The sequence below is a fragment of the Choloepus didactylus genome, chromosome 2 (genome assembly GCF_015220235.1).
Source record: "Choloepus didactylus isolate mChoDid1 chromosome 2, mChoDid1.pri, whole genome shotgun sequence".
NCBI lineage: Eukaryota > Metazoa > Chordata > Mammalia > Pilosa > Megalonychidae > Choloepus > Choloepus didactylus.
Genome location: NC_051308.1, coordinates 98,577,010 through 98,590,534, shown reverse-complemented (window position 1 = coordinate 98,590,534; position 13,525 = coordinate 98,577,010). Strand labels below are relative to the sequence as shown.

Sequence of the window (13,525 nt, the reverse complement as noted above, 5' to 3'; positions counted from 1 at the left end):
GGGGTTTGAGTTGATGACTGGGTGTAACTCAGAGGCTTAGAGATTTGTGAGGAAGGGTGGCTTCAGCGCAATGTAGGGCTGATTCTGGAAAACGCTCCAGGCCTAGCTACCTTGGCAACATTGTGCTTTGGAGAACAGTGGTGAAGCATGGTACCCTGCCCAAAGCTGTACCAATGTGCTGTGGGTTGAATCACGTCCCCAGAAAGATCACGTTGAAGTCCTAATGCCTGGTACCTCTAAATGAGACCTCATTTAGAAATAGAGTCTTTGCAGATGTAATCAATTTACAATGAGGTTGTACTGGATTAGGGTGGGCTCTATATCCAATAACTAGTTTCCTTGTTAGAGGAGAGGATACAGAGACACAGACACACAGGGAGCACATCCTGTGATGGTGGAAGCAGAGATTGGGGTGATGCGTCCACAAGTCAAGAAACACCCAGGGTAGCCTGCAGCTGCCAGGAGCCAGGAACGAGGCATGTACAGTCTTCCTCCAAATCCAGGAGGGCCCAACCTTGCCTCCACCTTGATTTCAGACTTTGAGCTTCCAGAACTGTGAGACAATACATTTATGTCATTTTAAGCCACCCTGTTACAGCAGCCGTGGGAAACTAAAACACAAGGTGACGATTGTGCCCTGGCATCCCAGTGCAGTGAACTGCCATCTTCCCTCAGGAAGTGGGAAGGGAAGGCAGGTGCAGGTTGATATGACTGTTTTTTTTTCTCTGTTTGGTGTTTTGATGCTTTTTGGACTGAGTTTAGAACCTGGGGTTCCTGAGAAATTGGGGGTGGGTGGGCTGGGAAGTCCCAAGCAGGAATTGCTGGACTATTCTAATAGGCTATAGGAGGGTTCAAGTGATTAATTTAAAAAATGAATGTGAGCATATTTGTACCTCAAGTTGATTGGGCAGGTTATACCAGTTCTTCATGTCAGTAAATAAATACAAAAAGTTTTGGTTTGAATGTCCTTCTATCTTTGCTTCCTCAAGTTTCTTCTTTAAATATATGAGTTTTTAAAAATTAAACACATCCTTATTTCCTTTTCCAAATCATTATAGAGTTTAACATGGAACTTTGGTTTCTTTTTAAAGTGAGAAAGACAGACCACTTATATTTTCAGTTTGCTCAACTGTCACTATGTTCTGCAAATCCACACTCACATTTGAGCTGTGTACACAACCACATATATACTGCAGTGTATTTAGCAATTGCCACTTCATTATTTCTTAAAATGAAATGAAACCAAGAAAAAAAAGAGCAAATTGCCCTTTAGGAGGGCGTGTATTTCAGATCATGCTTTCTCATGGAGACAGTGCAGGAACACTTTAGCTACAATGTATCTAGGAAGCTGCTTCCTACAGAGTTGAACATGTGCTGTTTGACCTCTTGGTGGGGAGAAGTGTCTTAGGTTATAAATATGTTTGTTTAAAATGTACCCCCTTTTCTCCAGGATATGTACGATACAGGTTCTTTACTGAAATATTTTTTTTCCATGAGTGGAAGCCACTGTTTACTACTCTTCATTTCATTATCTGAGTCTCCTTGTTCTCCCTCTTTTGAGTAGTGTGTGTGCATGCGTGCATGTGTGTGCACGTGTGTGTGCACGTGCGTGAAAGAGAGAATTTGTGACTCTCAGCCCTTTTATGGCTGCCGAACCCACAGAAGCGTCACATCTCTTGCAGAAAGTAGCCATCACAGATTTGAATAAAAGGTCCAGTAGAGAGAAGAGCTGTTAACTAGATGACATTAAGCATTTACCAGCCAGGCACTGGCTTCCCTAATGGAAAAGCAGGGTCAGGGTACAGGCAGTGGGGAGAGGAAAGAGGAGGGCTCTGATGGGTGGGGGCAAATAGAGCCATGGTCTTCAGCTCCTTCCCATGTCCACAGGGTTTTCAAGACCTTCCTCCGAACCCTACCCTTCCCCTTTTGCACTAAACAAGATCTTGCCATTTAAAAACGCACCTCTTGACGAAGAGAAGGCAATATCCCAGAAGCCTTAACCTTCTTCAGGAGCTCCGACTCTTCAAAATAAATAGTTTTGGTCAGGTCCTAGATGGCAAACATTAAGCTAAAGGAAGATCATTTAGTAAAGGCAAAGCAGAAACTGGTCAAAGGTGCTAGAGAAGAGGAGTGGTGGTAGGGAGGGGAAGGAAGGGCATTTCTAGAATGTTCTCCTTGCCTCAGTTTCACAGCACCAAGTCTTAGACAAGGATATTGTATTGCTAGAAGGATACACCTTTCCTTACTCACTGCCATCCATGCTGCTTTCTCATCCTGGAATTGCCTTTTGAATCAAATCTGATTGCAACCTCTGCCTTAGCCTGCTGGAAGGTTTCTGTCTGGGCAGGATTCCTGCTTTTGCCCTCTGTAGGTCCCAGAGCTTGCTTACTCCTGGGGCATTCCCCAGGTTTTGTGGAAAACCAGGCATTGCATTTTTAAGGACCAAATTAAAGAGAAAACATACTTTGTTGTTGGTATTGAATACATACTGTATTTAACATTTTTAATCCCAGAGAAGTGAAATGCAACATCTGTTTGGGTTTATGTAACATCCAAAGACTGACGACTCAGAATTTCCTAATTAAAGTCATTTTTAAGGCACTCTGCAGAGCCAGCTTTCATCTCTTCCTTCATTGGGGTTTTCTCCAAACTGTAGCAGAATACCTGATTTCTCTTTCTTCAAATTGGTACACACATGCTCATGCTCTTAATCTGCTCTTCTGTCCTCGACGACACTGAAAACTAGCACAATTCCAAGGGGGAAACAGTAAAGGAAGGAAATGCATTGGCAGAGGTGGTAAGGAGAGGACACATACAAGCACGTTAACTGATATGGTGGTAGTAGAAAAGAGAAGGGGCAGGAAGGAAGAGAAACAGGGTGGGGTGAGCTAGACGGCTGGCAGTCGGTGAAAAATAGGCTACGTTTCCCAGTGAGGTTTAAATTAATTTAGCTGGATCCTATTCTTTTTTTTTTCTTCATTTTAAAAGATAGGGCCAATATAAGGGAGGTGTCTCAAAATTATGGAAAGTGTATGTGGGTAAGTGTGCTTGCTTGTGCTCATGCAAGTTTGAAGGGTTGATCTTAGAGACAGGTATGATTGGGGGTGGGAGGACTCTAAAAAGGCTTCCTGATAAAAAATAATCCCCCTTACTGGCCCACTACTGTGCCTGAAATTCCCACCATTAGAGCCACTTCTTCAATTTAAGGCATTAGCTGTAGCCCCTATTAAAACATAAATGTCACCTGGGAAGGGTGCCACTCAACTCCTTAGCACCCACTGACTAAACTGTTGCCTATCAGAGGGTAGGACCCTGAGAGATGGGACTTAGGGCAGGGATATCTTGATCAACAGGGAAAGAAATCTTGGTGGTATGGGATGCTGGAGGGGGAAAGGCTGGGCAGCTGAGTGTGTGAAATTGTACCTGCTCTGGGGAAGTTGCTAAGTTGGGGGAGATGGTGTAAAAAAAAAGAACTCTTCCCACTTCACAGGTTTCCCTGGACTGTGTGTGCATATGTGTTTGTGTGTGTGTGTGTGTGTCTAACAGTTTGTACATATTATAATCTCTCTATATACCTAATCTGGAATTCACTTGGGTCCATCATGATCATAGTATAGTGCAACGCCATTGAGTGAAGGACTATGAAAGTCCTTAATTGTCTTCATGTAGAGTATAATTACACATAAAGTGAAATCCAGCATATCTATAGATCTATATGGTTTGTATATAGACAGAGTATGCACAGGTACACACATACACACACACATTTACTCTCACTCAGCAGTGGAGATCTCATAAATGTGAAGGAGTAGATGTCACTTCTCAGCCTTCTAGGATTTGGGTGCATGATGGCGTTGCCAGGTTGCTGGGGAAAGGGCTGGCTTGGGGAAATGTGACTCCTTCTGTTACTTAGTAGACCAATTCAGTGGCTCTGCAGAAATGGCCAAGGCTTAGGTTAAAAGGACTGGGCATGGATCTTACCATTGGGATTGGGATTTGGAGACAGAAATGCCACCAAAGTACCCTTTAAACCTTTGGCATTTGGGAGACTGCAGGTGGAGAGAGAACGTGGAAGTTTCTGCTCCTAGAAAAGCAGAGAATTAGCTGAGAGCAGCCCCCAGGCTGTGTTCAGTTATCAGCCTCAGGATATAACTCTTCAGAGATCTGCTCAGATTGACTGAACTGATGGGGAAGGTTCAGTGAGGAGGAGGGACTAATGGAATGGGAAGAAGATTTTGTCATTCATCAAAGGTTTTTCCCATTCTTGGTGCCCAAGGAAGCTTGGGAACCAAAAGATGAAGGGATCCAGGTGGTAGGGAAAGACAAAGGAGGGAAGATACTAGAAGAGCGTCCTAACCCTAGTCTCACATTAGAATCATCTGGGTAACTTAAAACACACTGACGCGCAGGTTCTACCCCTTAAGATTCTGCAGCAACTGGTCTGGGGGAGGGAACCAGGCATGGATATTTTAAAAATTTATTCAGATGACTCTAATGTGTATCTGGCATTAAGAATTCTGCATCACTAAAATGATAAGTCTTAGTCCTGAGATGGTCAGGCTGGAGCCAGCTGGCCAATCCCCACCTGTGTGCATGAAGGAGGAAAAGGGGAGGATTAGGGTAGGAAGGGGAATTCTAAGAGCTTCGGTTTGGACAGTAGAGTCTCTGCTGATTTGTGCTGCTTTAGATCCTCACCAGTTGGTGGTTTCTGATCCCAATTCTAGGTGAAAATATGGCTGGGTGGAGGTGTTTGGGGATAGAGAGAGGGTTTTCCCGCTCTTGTCTGTAGTTTCAAAAAGGAATAACTCACTGTGCTCTTTGGGACCAAGAGGACAAATTCTGGGGCTGGGTATTCAAAGATGGGAGCAGATTTTCTGCTGTTTAGTAAGTACATACTTCATAAATAAATAAATCAGTAGGCAAAACAATAAATAAACCAATAAATAAAACAATGCACATGACTTTTGCCCTCAGGGTGGTTCTCTTCTCACCCCATTGATCCTAGTGACATACAATTTGCCCTTGGTCATGTGAAGGCACCCAGCCTGGCCGCAGAAGAGGGAACCAGGACTGCTTTGGCCCTAGCTCTCCAGTGATCAGAGACCTCTGAAAAATCTCAAGAGTATTAACACTGGCCGCCCACATGGAGGAGGGAGGAAGAGGGAAGAAAACTGTTCTCTCCGTTTCCTACTAAAAGGTGTAGAGAGGGAAAGCGGAGTTTGGGAACCAGAAGCTGGGCCATGTTTGGTATTTGAAGTCCAGGTTGTCCAGCTCTTTATCCCTGGGAGCCTTCAATTAGAGGTTTGGGAACAGAATTGATATCTGGATGAACCCAATCTTTCCACACACACACAAGATACAGCAGGCACAACTCCCACTTCAACACAACTCTCCATGAGCCAATCAGACAGACCAGCCAGCCCACGGAGAGTGCCACGTGGCACACGGTAGAGTGAGTAGGAGGCACTGGTCATGGATGGAAGGATGGTGAGGAGACAGGATGGTACTAGCTTTAATGGGAAATCAGCTGTCCAGGGCTTCAGCTTCTGGAGCCACCAGCCACTGCTCATTTCCTCCTCCTCAGTCTCTGCCATGTGGTTCTGCTTGCTGGGCTTGCCTTGTCCTACTAGGAGACCTGTACATGGACATGGGAACATGTAAATAAAACGGGCATTAAAACAGTGACCAAAGCAATGTCATTCCTTAAAATCAGACAGTCATAATCTTGGCTCCATAAAGAGATGTCAGCAGGACTATGACCCTGAAATCCTATATAAAAGTGTGGTATTTATTTACATATATATTTCTCTGTAAAGAGAGTCTGTAGCTTTTACGTGGTTCTTCATAAAGGATTGAAAACTGAAATAATACTAAGGGATTCCAGGTCATTTATATATGCAATCCATTAGCAAGTCACAAAAGGATCTACAGAAATGGATGGGAATTCCAGATCCCCAATGGCACTGTTTCTCAGCATCCCAAGGCACAGATTTGTAGAAATTGCTGATTCGGCAGAGCTTTATAGCTTACCCGGTATGCCTGTGTGTAAGTCACATCACCATGGTGACCGCTTTGCCACGGTGGGCTGCTCATTACACAAAAAGGGTGTCTTCGGGTTAGCATAATTTTTGTACAGAAAAGACTTTAATTGAATGGTTGAGTTTTGTTATCAGTTCTTCCCTGGGCAAGGTACAAGAAGCTATGCACTCATAAGCCTAAAAACTCTGACGGGGTAAATAGGCACCAAGAATGAACCTTCTTCCCATTTCACAGATGGAAAACTGGAGGCTCCAAAGGTGGCCTGCATAAAGCCAATTCAAAATCAGGTTTAAGGGGTCCCAGGTCTCCTGGCCAACGAGGCCACCCTGTGCCCATGGGCATCATGTTTGACACAGGGAACCAAGTGGGGAACTGTCTACTTCTTGACCATGGAGGAGAAAGACCACAGAGAAATTCTCATTAAGATTCCAAATGAGTTTAAAGCTGATTATTTTTTTCACAACAAATGCCCTATTTCCCTTGTGCTTAATGAATAAAGAAGACATTTCTGTTTGTTTGATTTTTGTGAGCAGGTATTTCATTGCTGTTTCAGAAGAACCTATGAAATTCCTTAGGTGAGATAGTACATGAGTCTTTAGTTTCGTGTTGCATGTGTGTGTGCACGTGTATGTGTGGTGTGCTGTGTGCACAGGGAGGTAGGTAGGGTGGCCTATCCGTCCCTGTACATCTCATATGCATATGCAGAGTCCTTCTTTCTTTCCTAATTAATTAGAAGTAATAGCTGTCTATAGTTTCTGGTACGTGAGGGAGTGAAGTGGGAAATAATTTAATTGGCTGTCTTGTTTTCGAAGCCTAGTTTAATGAAATGGTTCTCAGCCTGAAGTGTATGTATTATCTTTCCTGTTATTTTTCCAATTAAAATTTCATTGGATCACGTCTGTGTGGAATATTCTAATTGGTTTGAAGGGTGGGGGTGATGGGATAAGAGCAGATGGAGAGATAACCAGCTGTTTCTTTCATCACCCAGGCCTGTGTATGTATTAATGTGGCTGTAGGTTTTCCTTAGTGCCTTTCTTTGGAAGAGTTCAAGGTGCCTGACAGAAGTCCTGTCTTTTGTCTCCTTATCCAGTCTCCTCTCACAGGCAGAGTCTGTTGCACTGCACAGGAAAAGGACCAGGGAAAAACCTTCCCAGGTTCTGGGGTCCCCTGTGAAATGTGACTCTGAGGGGGAAGACAAATGGCTCCCAAAGCTTCCTGTGAACGTCTTCTCCCTGAGGGGAGGGACTCTGTTTGGCCTGGTATGAAAATTAACACTCAATATAAATACCTGTTGAATGAATGACTATTCAGAGGGATTCCAGTGTCACCTCCCTCATCTGTTCTTCTTGTGAAGAAAGCAGTTAGTAGGAGGTGGGCATGAAGAAGGGCTGGGACTAAGGTGGGGCGAGTGAGGCTCCTAGGCATAACATTTAAAGAGGCATGCTCTCTCAGAGTTGTGCAAGTGCAGGGTTGGTATTTGCACAAATCCAAGAGTGAGTGCCTCCTTAAAGGTTGCATCCTAGCCTTGCTTCACCCTAATCCTGGCCCTGGCATGAAGCAAACAATTCTGTCTTCCTTCCTGTCTCCTCCCTGCTCCCAGTAATGCTGGGCCTATAGCCAGCTTGAGATCAGGCCCAGATTCAGTAACCTCCCCATTCAAATACTTCACATGCACCGTGTCCATGTCCTGCTTGTAATCCCCAATGACGACAGTGTGGGGCTGGGTCAGGGCTCTGTGGCCAGGCCCTCTCCCCTCATTGGTATAACTCCAATTACATTTTCCCTTCTCCTGGGGTTTTTCTGACCCAGCACTTAGCTGTTTTGAGGATCAGCCTATGTTGTCTGGGTTAGCCAAGGAACAAATGTGGGCCTGGAAGCAGAAGAGAGGCTCCCATGCTTGGCACATGGCCTCCTGCCCCAGAGGCCTGGGTTCACACTTGCCCTGGAGAGAACAGCTGGTTAGGTTCTCTTAGGGACCACCCTGATGGTGGTCAAAATTACTCCTCTCCTCAGGAAACCTGAGGTGGGAGGCCCAGCTGGGAGAGAGGCAGAGCTTGGGGTATAGGGGTGGGCACCAGGGTGCGGAGGGAACTGGGGAGGCAGCTCTGAGTTAAGCTGTGTGTCTGGGCCAGTTGGGGCCATGCGGCATGGCATGGAGAGGAACCACATAACCAAACGTGCCTCCTGTGTGGCAAGGCAGCCTTTTTGGGGGGTGGGGGTGGGGCATGCATGATGGAGTATTTCTTCATTTTATTAGCACCCACAGGACTAAATCTCAGATGTTACCTCCAAATTGTGGGGTCCCAGCCAAGATCTGGGGCATCAGAAACTGTGGGGACAGATAAGCCTGTGGAAATCAGCATAAAATTCTGCAAATATAATTTTTTCCTCTGAATTTGTTGCCTGAGCCCATGACAGGCAGCCCCTGTTAGCTGCCCATGTTTAGCTTGCTCTAGTCAGTTTAAACTAGGCAACTGGTGCTGAAATTTCAAGTCTGGCCCAGATTGATGCTCAGCCTCCTCTCCTTTCCAAAAGGTCCCTTGGAAATTCCAGCTAAAAATTTTTCCAAGAGCTGCTTCCTGCAGGGCTATGCAGCAGTCCCCTCTCCTTTGCCCTCCAGAATCCAGGTACCTAAGCATGTGGACTTCGTGCCGTGTTACGGATTGAATTGTATTCCCCCAAAAAGACATGCTCAAGTCTGAACTCTTGGTCCTGTACATGTGAACTACTTTGTAAACAGGATCTTTGAAAATGTTATTAGTTAAAATGAGGCCAAACTAGATATGGGTGGACCCTAATCTGGTATGACTGGTGCCCTTATAAGGAGAGGAAATTTGGACACACTCAGCAGGGTGACGAGAGTTGACCGTATGATGAAGGCAGAGACTAAGCTCTGCCACAAGCCAAGAAACATCATGGATTGTTGGTCATCACCAGAACCCAGAGAGCTTTGAAGGAAGCACGGCCCTACTGATACCTTGGTTCGGACTTCTTGCCTCCAGAAACGGTGGTACTTTACAGTAGCCCTGGCAAACTAAGGAACACCTTCCCTGGCAGGGTGGTTTGGGGGTGCCTCAGAGCCCACCACCCTTCACAGAGAGGCAAGGCTTCACTTGGTGGGAAGGGTGGGTTTCTCTGAGATGCTTTAGATCTTCCAAATAGATGGAAGATCAGCCCCAGGCCCTGTGATTCCAGTGACATGACAACACCTTCCTTGTAATCTGTTTTCAGACATTCAATCTTCATGACTATGATGTTAGCTGGGCTATGTCAGTATCACAGACAACAGAGGAGGAAACCAAGGCCTAGATAAGTGAAGTGATTTGCTTAAGGCCGGCTCACCAGCTGGATCAAGTTGGGCTGAGGTCCTGGGCTCTGGCCCCCCACCTCCAGAGCACGCCACGGGGCCCGCCTTCTGAGGTAGACAGGAGAGAAACCACCTGAAGGCATGGAATGCAGCCGCCTGGACCCAGACACCTTAGGAGACCGTATTCTATCTTGTCAAAATGCACCAAGGAATTAATTAGGGCAGCCTTGCAAAGGCTTCCTTCCTCCCCTGCCCTGCCCAAGGAACAGCAGTGGCTGGATGACAGAGAAGGGGCCTGCATCTAACCGGGGAGAGAATGTTCCATGAGAAAGGAGTAGAGGTGTGGAGGCAGAAGACTGAAGCTCAAGTCCCTGGAGCACCATCAGTGTGACCTTGGACAGGTCACTTGGCCTATATCACATTCCTCTGTCAAATGGGGATACAGAGCTAAACTCACAGGATTGCTGAGGATAGAATGACAAAATATTTGTGACTGCGACATAAACTATAGTGTACTAATCAAATGGGAGTTATCATTATTAATAATCAGAGGGGTCTTTCTGTTTGAACAGAGAGATGAGGCCAGTAGTGAGATTTCCAGTCTCGGTGAGAGATGTTTTTTACTCTCTGCAAAGGAAAGTGAAAACCCTTTGCAAACTGTAAAGCACTGTACACATGAAAGGAATTGCTAGGAAGACTTGGGTTAGGGATAGGATCCTTGGTGTGGGGGTGCATGGCTGTCATGGGGGCTTTCAGGGCAACAGCCCTCCATCTTCCCAGCTGCATCTCTACAAAAGCATTTGGAAATGTACAAATAACCTTGGCTGTCCTCTGGCCCCTGAGCAGGCAACTTTTCAGAAGGCCTTCCATAGGTAGGTGTCCTACCAGGCAAACTGGAGCCAGCTGTACTCAAGATCTCAAAAGAAATTAATGGCAAGATGACTGGGGTAAAAATATCTGTGCACACTGAGCTTGCTCATTCAGCTCCCTTCTATCTAAGGATCATTTGGGCTTAATTATAGAGTTCAGGTGTTCATTGGGTTTTTGATTAATTTTCTTTTCAGCTTGAAGTGTGTGCAAGTGTAGTGAGCCTGTGTGTGTGCATGTGTGTGCATGTGTGTGTTTACATCTTTCTTTGCAGCTCAGTTGGGAGCTGGCTCTGGCAATGTTTAATTGTGCACTCAGTTCTAACAAGAACGTTCAATGTGCCAACCGGAGCTCGGAAAACCATTGTTTCCATTGCCTCCGCCCCTTGGGCTGCTGTGCCCACGTTGAGGATGGCGGGTGGCAGGGCCTCGCTGAGCCGGGACCTCAGCTGCAGGATGCATGCTTTCCTCCCCCTTTTGTGCTCATGGTGTTTAAGGGATTCTGAGACCAGGAGAGCAGATTTCCCACTCCACTAATTACAAGTACTGTGCTAAAGAGCTGCAGAGTGACAGCCAGCTCACCCACACTGCGGCTCCTGACAGGCATTTTTCTGGGCCAGCCTCCCTGGGGATTACAAGGTTCTCTGTGTAAGGAAACAGTATTCATTCTCTTATTTTTAATGCATCTCCTTAGTAGACTGACAGGGACTACATGACCGTGTAGGTGAAAGTGACTTGCCTTTCCTTCCTTCTCTTTTGTGCCCTTTAAGCAGGGACCAATGGGGAGGCAGCACAATATAGCAGTATGGCATGGTATTTGGAACCAAAAGGCCCAGTTAGAATCCTGGTTCCTGACATTTTCTGTTTATGTGCCTGTGGGCAAGTCACTTAACATCTTTGGATCTCAATTTATCATATGTGAAATGGGGATAATAATAATGACAACAACAGTATTATACCCCTCATAAGATGGGATAAATGGGGAAAAGGCATATGGAATGCCTTTGGTAAAATACTCTATAAATCAAAGTTCTTTTATTTTACTGCTCAGAATTGCTGCTCAGAACATGATTTTGACTACAGCTATCATTCCTTGCACCAGAAGAGAGGGAGTTGTAAAAAGGTCCATGGAATGGGTGGGAACTAGCTTCCAACCTTCCCAAGGGTAATGGACCAGATCAATGACTTGGGAATGTACTATGCATGCTGCAAAGAGGCCAGATTAAGGGTTCAATCTCAAAGGAGCTGTCACAGAAAAAGGGGAATCTGAAACATTTACTTTTTGACATAATAGTAACAAGGACTTCCCCCTATTCACTTATCTCTAGTTTTTAGACTAATTGGTTTGTAGGTAAATGATACAGGAAGGATGACGATGTTTTGGCTGGAGACATGGAGAGGTCTATAGACCCCAGGTAAGTGTGACTGTGTAGTGATATGAAATTTGGGGGATCCGGAGTCTTCTCTTGGCACTGCTGCCGATTAGGTATGTGATCCTGAGTAGAAGACCTAATTTATCTGGCCACAGTTTCCTTTGAGATTATGGACTAAAAGACCTCAAAGGCAACTTGATTTAAGAATCTGACCTTTTTATGTTGTTTGTATGTTACTACAATTAAACAAGAGAGAGAATAAAGAGACAATGACAAATAAATGCGACATATGATCCTGGACTGTATCTAATAATGGAGGAGAAAATGGCCAAAAGGACATTATTGGGCCAATAGAAAAAACTGGAATATGACTGTATACTTTATATCAATGTTAAATTTCTTGAACTTGACAACCAATCTTAAGGTGGTTACATAAGTGAGTGCCCTTGTTTGCAGGAAATATAAATGGACATTTTAAGTGTTAGAGAAGCATGATGTATGTAACCTACTCTCAAATATTTAGAAAATAGATATATAGACAGATACACAGATAGACAGATAGTTACATAGATAAAAAGAAAGACAGAAAGACAAACAGATATAACAATTGTGGCAAAATGCTAATAATTGGTCAATCTAGGTATCTGGGTGGAGGGAACATTAGAGTTCCATGTATTGTTTTTATTTTGCAACTAACCTGTAAGTTTGAAATTATTTCAAAATAAAAAGTAAAGGAAAAAGAAAAAGAATCTATGACCTTAGGAAATGCTCTTATTCAGAAAGAAATTCAAAACTCTTGTGTCACCAAGAAACTGTGTGTTTGTATGTGTATGTGTGTTTAGAATCCCAAATATAGTTCTGAAACCCCCTAACTAAAAAACCAAGACACTGAATGAGCCACTTTTAAGAAATGGCATCTGGCATCAAACTTAGGCACCATCAGAAAAGGCCTGATAGCAGGATGGAGATGACCCCAACAGTGATTTCAAGGTGAATTCTCTCTTGTTAAAGAGTCTTTCATTTGGATATATCCTGACTAAGCTGAAAGGTAATGACAGAAAGAAAAGGGGTCATTTCCTTGTAAAATAACTATAACTTTAAAATAATCAGCTGCAGGGCAATAGAGTGTTCTGCCAGGCTGATTTCAGAATTGAGACCCAACCGTAGAGTTCACAATAGTGTCACTGACAATAAACCTAATGTACATTTGCATAGTGCTTTTAACTTTTATAAGCACTTTTCCATCTATTTTTCTCATTTTGTCATTACATAATTTTCCAGAAACTGCCTTGGTGTCATTTCTTTTAAAGCTCTGAAAAGCATGAGTGTTTGGGATGGTGTGGGATAGGGAGAAGCCCAGCTAAGTATGCTGAAACTTGCTTTATAAATACAGATATGCCCTTGAAGAAGATATGTTATGTGTAAACATATTGTGTAAGTCATATCTTATTTTAATGGATTAGGGGAATTTGGAAACAGAAATCTTGCATAGGATTTTGTAATGTAAATAGTCCTGTTTGTTAAAATTCTGGATTTTTAAATATCAGGCTTTCTTAAAATGGGGCAGATAGGGATTAGAATTCTTTCATTCTTTAGTATCCTAAGACATTCCTGAGGAAAGAGCGCCTCTGACCTTTGTGAATTAGATTCCAGGATCAGAATTCACTCTCCAGAATCCCCTAAACAGTGACATCTAATTCAATCAGGAGAGACTAATGTTTCTGATGTCAGCGTGGTAAATAAGCAGCTTTATACTTCAGCCATGGAGCTCTCTGGGGCTACTTCTCCCATAAAAAAACAAGGAAGCATGGGAAGGGACAGAAGAATCCAAATGTAGCAACTGAATTATTTCTAAATGGAATTTCTCCAGGTCTTCTGTGAGTCACTGACATGTCATTAACGTGCTGTTGTAAATAGCTCACCTTGCCACCAATAACTAA

General features: G+C 44.2%; 1 protein-coding gene across 1 annotated transcript in view; it reads right to left on the bottom strand.

Annotated features, from left to right (window-relative positions):
* Positions 1-2,893: 2,893 nt before the first annotated feature.
* FAM78B (family with sequence similarity 78 member B) overlaps positions 2,894-13,525 on the bottom strand; it is a 98,744-nt gene continuing 88,112 nt past the window's right edge. Inside the window, exon 3 of the mRNA XM_037825447.1 lies at positions 2,894-5,635. The gene's annotated coding sequence lies outside the window, so the exon portion shown is untranslated. The remainder of the gene's footprint in view (positions 5,636-13,525) is intronic.